We start from the raw sequence: 6,676 nt of genomic DNA, 5'->3' as shown, positions 1-6,676 counted from the left end.
TGATAGTTCTCTCAAGGGGAATCCTGTCATTCCCACTTAGAACTCAAGATGTCATTGGTCTGCCCCCCTTTGCCACTAGGGGAGATGAAGCAGAGGCTGCCATGCCGGGACACCCATGGGCTAGCTGGTGGGGCAACCATTTTGCTAAATTTGGTCCCAGCAAACCAAGCAGTGTATTTCGGGAGTTCACACTGGTTGTGTCAGCTTCCTGCCACAGCAATTCTGGGGCTGGTGGGGGCAGCCGACCCCTTACTCAGACCTTACCCAGTTCTGGCAGGGAATCTTGGCATTGTGCCCAGAAAGTTAGCCTCATCTGTCAGCCATCCTACAGCTCTTCAGAAATCCACTTCTACTTAAACTAGCCAGACTGGGTTTGATTGTTTGCATTTGTTGTGAATCGAATTGTGTCCCCCAAAAAGCTCTGGTGAAGTCCTAAGCCCCAGTAACTGTGAGTATGACCTTATTTCAGAATGTAATTGATTACAGATATATTCAAGTTAAGATGAGGTCGTATGGGTGAGCCCTAATCCAATATGGCCGCTGGCCTTGTAAGAAGAAGGAAATTTGGACACAGATGTATGAGGAAGGCCATGAGCATTAGAGTTCTCCAGATACACAGAGCCAATACATTTATGAGGGGAGATTTACTATAGGAATTGGCTCACGTGATCATGGAGGCTGAGCAGTGCCACGATCTGTCAGTCTGTCGCCTGCATGCTGGAGAAGCAAGACAGCCATGGTGCCATTAGTCTGAATCCAAGGCCCGAGGGCAGGAGAAGATGGCCTTCCCAGCTCAAACAGAAGCAAATTCTTCTTCCACCTTTTTGTCCTTTTCAGGCCCTCAGATTGGATGGTGCTCACCCACACTGGTGAGGGTGGGTCTTCTTTACTCAGTCTACTAGACTAATTCAAGTGCCAACTTCTTCCAGAAATGCCCTCACAGACGCACCCAGAAATCACATTTTACCAGCTATCTGGGCATCCCCTTGCCCAGTCAAGTTGACATAAAATTAACCATCGACCATGTGACAACTGAGGCAGAGCTCGAAGTGCTGCAGCTTCAAGCCAAGGAAAGCAGGACCGCGGGCCCACACCAGAAGCTAGGAGAGCAGCGAGGCAGGGTCCTCCCCTCCGCCTTCAGAGAGAGCGCAGGCCTGTGGCACCTTGCCGTCCAGCCTCCGAAGCTGTGTGAATACATGTCTGCCATTTGTAGCACCCAATTTGTGGTCCTTTGTTATGGCAGTGGAACCCCAGCGCAGCCCCCAACCACAGTTCTCTGGGCACGTGGGAGGGAGGGGGGCAGACAAGTAACCAGATCCCACAGTTGGGTTTTGCTTGGTGATGAGGTTCCCACATTCCAAAGAGAGATCCAACCAAAGCTCAGGCTGCTACCCCTGGGCTTTCAAGGAAGTGACAAGCTACACAGTTTGGCCCAGCGTGGTGGCTCACGCCTGTAATCCCAGCACTTTGGGAGGCTGAGGTGGGCAGATCACGATGTCAGGAGTTCGAGACCAGCCTGACTAACATGGTAAAACCCTGTCTCTACTAAAAATACAAAAATTAGCCAGGCATGGTGGCGGGCAACTGTAGTCCCAGCTACTCGGGAGGCTGAGGCAGGAGAATGGCATGAACCCGGGGAGGCGGAGCTTGCAGTGAGCCAAGATGGCGCCACTGCACTCTAGCCTGGGTGACAGAGCAAGACTCCATCTCAAAAAAAAAAAAAAAAAAAAAAAATCAGCCTGGTGTGGTGACACATGCCTGTAATCCCAGCTACTTGAGAGGCTGAGGCAGGAGAATCACTTAAACCCAGGAGGCAGAGGTTACAGTGAGCCAAGATTGCACCCCTGTATTCCAGCCTGGGTGACTGAGGGAGACTCTAAGCTACACAGCTCTGGCAGCCTCATGTCACACCCTCCCCTGTCCTGCCTACAGGAAGGGAGGCAATTCAGAGCCCACAGCCTGACAGACAAAATGCAGTGATTCCCACCCCTGTCACCGCTGAAGCAGTGAGGTTGTGCATTTGACATACTTGCCGGTGAGGACTCCGGCATCTCACCCCCTAGCTGGGAGCTGGCCAAGCTATATTCCCTGCAGACAGCCCTGCTGTCCACCTGGGAGCAGAGCGATCCTCGGGGAACTGGGCTCATCGTCCCCGAAGGTGGGCTGTCCAGTTGAACGTGGAGACGATGCCCACCACCCTGCATATTTCTGAACTTGGGAGCCCGTGAGAGCAGCAGGCACCAAACTAGGCAGGCCTGGGGCGAGAATGCCCTGGGTGGAGCCTGCAGAAACTGGAGCTCCCTCGTCCTAACTCATTCAGAGGTGCAGGCCGGGGTCAGGGAGTAGACCAGGGGCCGAGGTGCCCAGAAACCAGCCATGTGGGGCCATGAGCCTGGTGAGGTTTGAGAGTCAGGGCCCCTCACCTTCATGTCCTTTCTCAGGGCCCTGGGAGGGACCCCAGAAATGTACTTGCAGAGTCATGTGACTTAGATAATTTATGTATCTTAAATAAATATCTCTCTACATATCATCTATCCATCTACAGTCTGCCAGGGCTGCCAAAACAAAATACTACAGCCTGGGTAGCTTAAACAATTGAATTATTATTTTTTTTTTTTTTTGAGATAGGGTCTTACTCTGTTGCCCAGGCTGGAATGCAGTGGTGCGATCTCGGCTCACTGCAACCTCTGCCTCCTGGGTTCAAGTGATTCTCCAACCTCACCCTCCCCAGTCGCTGGGACTACAGGTGCCCGCCAATATGCTTGGCTAGTTTTTGTGTTTTTTGGTAGAGACAGGGTTTCACCATGTTGGCCAGGCCGGTCTTGAACTCCTGACCTCAAGTGATCCGCCTGCCTCGGCCTCCCAAAGTGCTGGGATTACAGGCGTGAGCCACCACGGCCGGCTGACAATGGAACTGTATTTCTCACAGTTCTGGCGGCCAGAAGTCTGAAAAGGGATGTCAGCAGGCTTGGGTTCCCCAGAGGCCCCTCCTTGGCTTATAGACGCCGCCTTCTCCCTGTGTGTTCACGTGGTCTTCCCTGCGTGTGTCCTGATCTCTTACGAGGGCACCTGTCACATGGGATTAGGGACCTCGCACTCTGCTGACCTTATTTAAGCTTAATTGCTTCTGTAAAGACCCCATCTTGAAATACAGTCACGTTTTGAGGGATAGGGGTTAGGACTTCAACATATGACTTGGTGGGGGCAGGGACACAATTTCGCCAAAAGTAAAGAAATGAAACATATTTCTATATTAAAATATGCACTGCGTGTGTGTGTGTGTATCCTTGTACCTTAAAGAGGAGCTTTAAAAATGTGCCTGTTGGGCCCTGCAAACCTTCGTGTACCTCTGCCTGGATCCCAGCAGAGCGAGGACACTGTGGGCGCTGCAGAGCAGGTTTGGCGGCAGAGGCAGCGCCTGAGCAGGGAGGGGTGGCGAGCAAGGCCCCAGCAGCCTCCTGCCTTTCAGTCTCCTGCCAGCAGCTCCCACTGGCCACTTCCTGCAGGAACTGGCGGGAAGAGGGTGATGTCCCAGGCAGAGCGCAGTGCTGGGTGCCAACGGAGGACCACGGCACAGCCCCTGTTTGCACTCTGCATCCTGTCCTCGGTGACTGTCCTTCACTAAGAGAAAGAATTTCTCACCCCAAACAGGGAAGAAACCATAGTGGCACTCCCCACAGAATCGGAACTGTGTTGTGAGCCACTACTAATCCCTCCTTAGAGGTAGCAGGGAAGGAGAGGATCAAAGGAAATGGTAAATTAACCTGCAATATGCTGCGCTGCGTGTGGGAATAGAAGCTCCCGCTGCAGCTGGCCCACTCCTCATCCCTGCACCAGAGGCTCTCCCGGAGGTGTGTCAAAACCCCAGCCTGACGACCAAGCTCTGTCCACTGCCCATCACAAACAGCCACCACTTGAGCTGAGATGTGTGCACGCAGTGGCAGCATACACCCAGGAGGGAGACCCCAGGAAGAGGCCTGCCATCTAGGAAGCAGGCTCAGGCCTGTGTGGGCAGCAACCTAGAGGGAAGGGGTTAGGTGCTGAGGGGCCATGTCCCTTGAGCTGGAGGAGGCCAGAGCGAGGCACTACAGCATGCGCCTCAGGACAGAGCTCCTGGGTCGGGGCAGTGCCGGCCCGCACTGCAGGAGCAGGTCAGGGGCCTGCATTGGTGAGAACGGCTCCTGCATTCGTGTGCTAGGGCTGCTGTAAGAATGTGCCACCGACGGGACATGAATGCAGCAGCGTGTGGTCCACAGTTCTGGAGGCTCCAGCTGTCCACAGGGCTGGTTCCTTCTGAGGCGGTGGCGGGGAATCTGGCCTCTCCTGCACTCTCCAGGGGTTTGCTGGCTGTCTTTGCTGTTCCTTGGCTGCTGGAGGCAGCGGCCCGATCTCTGCCCGAATCTTCACATGGCGTTCTCCCTGTGAGCTGTGTCCAAATTCCCCGTCTTTATAAGGACACAGTCACACAGGGTTAGGGCCCACACGCCCGGGGTGACTCACTCTAACTTAGTGAATCACATCTGCGAAGACCCTATTTCCAAACAAGGTCACATTCCAAGGTCCTGGGGGTTAGGCCTTCAGCATATGAATTTGAGGGGACACAATTCAACACATAACAGCTCTGTCTCCCCACGCAGCCAATGTGCTCCTCCCTCTGCCACGCTTAGGCTGGGGTCTCTATGAGGCTCTTTGACCCGAGTCCTCACTCAGGCCAGCTCTGAGCCTCACATCTCTGTCTGTGGGAGCTGCCCGAGTTTTCCACTGAGCTTTATTAGGTGACGTGGGAATATTAAGCAGTGCCCCAGAATCCCTGGGTTTTGACACAGGGCTTCCTCCCCACCTGAGGCAGCATTCCCACCTTCCTGCAGGGATCTCTCCGAGGAGATTCCTCTGCAGAGATCTGTGGCCAGCGCAGCTCCCTTCTCCAGTGGTCAGCTGGGTAGCAAGCAGCCCCACATGGCCAGAGGGCATCTCTGCTCCTGTGTCTGGGCAGCTGACCGACATTCCCCGGAGGACCGGGAGCCAGGACTGCCACTCCTGTGACCCCACCTCACCAGAGTGGGAAAGAAAAATTCCTCAGTAGCTGATTAGCTGTCACGGCCACTCTGTGTAAGGACTGCAGAGGCGTGGCCAGGCCGTGAGTGGTGTCCGTCCGAGGAAGGCCTGTCACAGGCATGGCTACCTCCACTTCGGCATTCTGGCGGTGAAGAAACGGCCATCTAGGTCGGTCCCAGGTTAGAAGCCTGTTCTGCCCCCGCCGGCCCGCGTCTCAATGTTGAGGGTGCAGCCTCCCTGCTGTCTGCCCCCCGCCGGCCCGCGTCTCAGTGTTAAGGGGTGCAGTCTCCCTGCTGTCTGCCCCCCGCCGGCCCGCGTCTCAGTGTTGAGGGGTGCAGTCTCCCTGCTGGAGCCATTCCGCCAGTCTGTCAGGACGCCTGCATCTGGGTGAAGGGTGTGGAGTGAGACCAGTGGAATCGATGGACACAAGCTTATCGCCACACTGGTTTTCCTCTGAAACAAGGCCCGTCATTTGTGGAATCCCAAGGCAGTGAAGGAGGCCAAGGTTGGCACGTTGGCAAGAGGACTCTGCGAGGACCCATCCGTTCGCAGACTGGCTCTTGACAGAAGGCACACCATGTGCTCTGCCTGCTTCCTGGAGGCTGGCTGCCCTCCCCACAGGGGGGTGGTGCCAGATCGGGGCTCAGACGTCGTCCTTGCCGTGGGAAAGATGGGCGCCCAGCTGTCCATGCTGTCCTTGCCGTGGGAAAGATGGGCGCCCAGCTGTCCATGCTGCTGCAAGCGTCTGGTGGGGGTGAACAGGCCACGGAGCCGGTGTGGCCACCATGCCTGTGACCTCGGCCACTTTGTGCAAAGCACTGCAGAGGCGTGGCAAGGCCACGATGTGTCTGTCCACCGAAGGCCTCCCTGGTTTTGAGCCCTTCCTCTGAAGGGAATGCTTCCAGCACTTTCGTGGATTACAAATGTCTTCAGCCCCTGCCCTTTCGAGCAGTTCCTTAGCTCCCTTCCCCAGTCCACAGAGCCATCTCCTGCCTGTGAGCTAGGCCTAATCAACGTAAGACTGTCCTCCAGGCCCTCCCTTCCCTCCAGGTGAGGTGCTGCTGGACGTCTGATCCCCCCGCTGAGACGGCCCCTCCCTGTTTTCCAGGCCGTCTGTGCAGAGGTTGTGGCACCAGTTCACCACACAGGCACCCGCAGGTGAACGAGTTCAGTGTCTGCTTTCTCTTCCATGAGTGAGTCGGGCGCAGCCCCGCGAGGCCGGGGCATACACAGAGGCACGAGGAACACCGGAACGGCAAGCATCTGCTCCAGCGAATCCCGGCGCCTCCCGGCCCTGCTTGGCCCGGTCTCATACATGCTGTCTGTATTTCAGGACAGGAAGGCAGCCATGCGTGTGTGATTTTATGTTTGTGTGTTGAACATCACCAGGTTCATGGCAGGCTGCTCATGGAGACCCTCGATGTTCTCCGATCAGCTCTTCAGGGCCGGTAACCAAGCCAGGAGGGGCTTCTCAGTGGAGAACAGTTGTCGGCAGATGACAGCGGAGAACAGTTGTCGGCAGGTGACAGCGGAGAACAGTTGTCGGCAGGTGGCAGCGGAGAACAGTTGTCGGCAGGTGGCAGCGGAGAACAGTTGTCGGCAGGTGGCAGCGGAGAACAGT

Source organism: Colobus angolensis, unplaced genomic scaffold, assembly GCF_000951035.1.
Source record: "Colobus angolensis palliatus isolate OR3802 unplaced genomic scaffold, Cang.pa_1.0 Scaffold32, whole genome shotgun sequence".
Lineage (NCBI taxonomy): Eukaryota > Metazoa > Chordata > Mammalia > Primates > Cercopithecidae > Colobus > Colobus angolensis.
The sequence above is the reverse complement of the archived record's forward strand: the minus strand, read 5'-3'. Positions refer to the sequence as shown.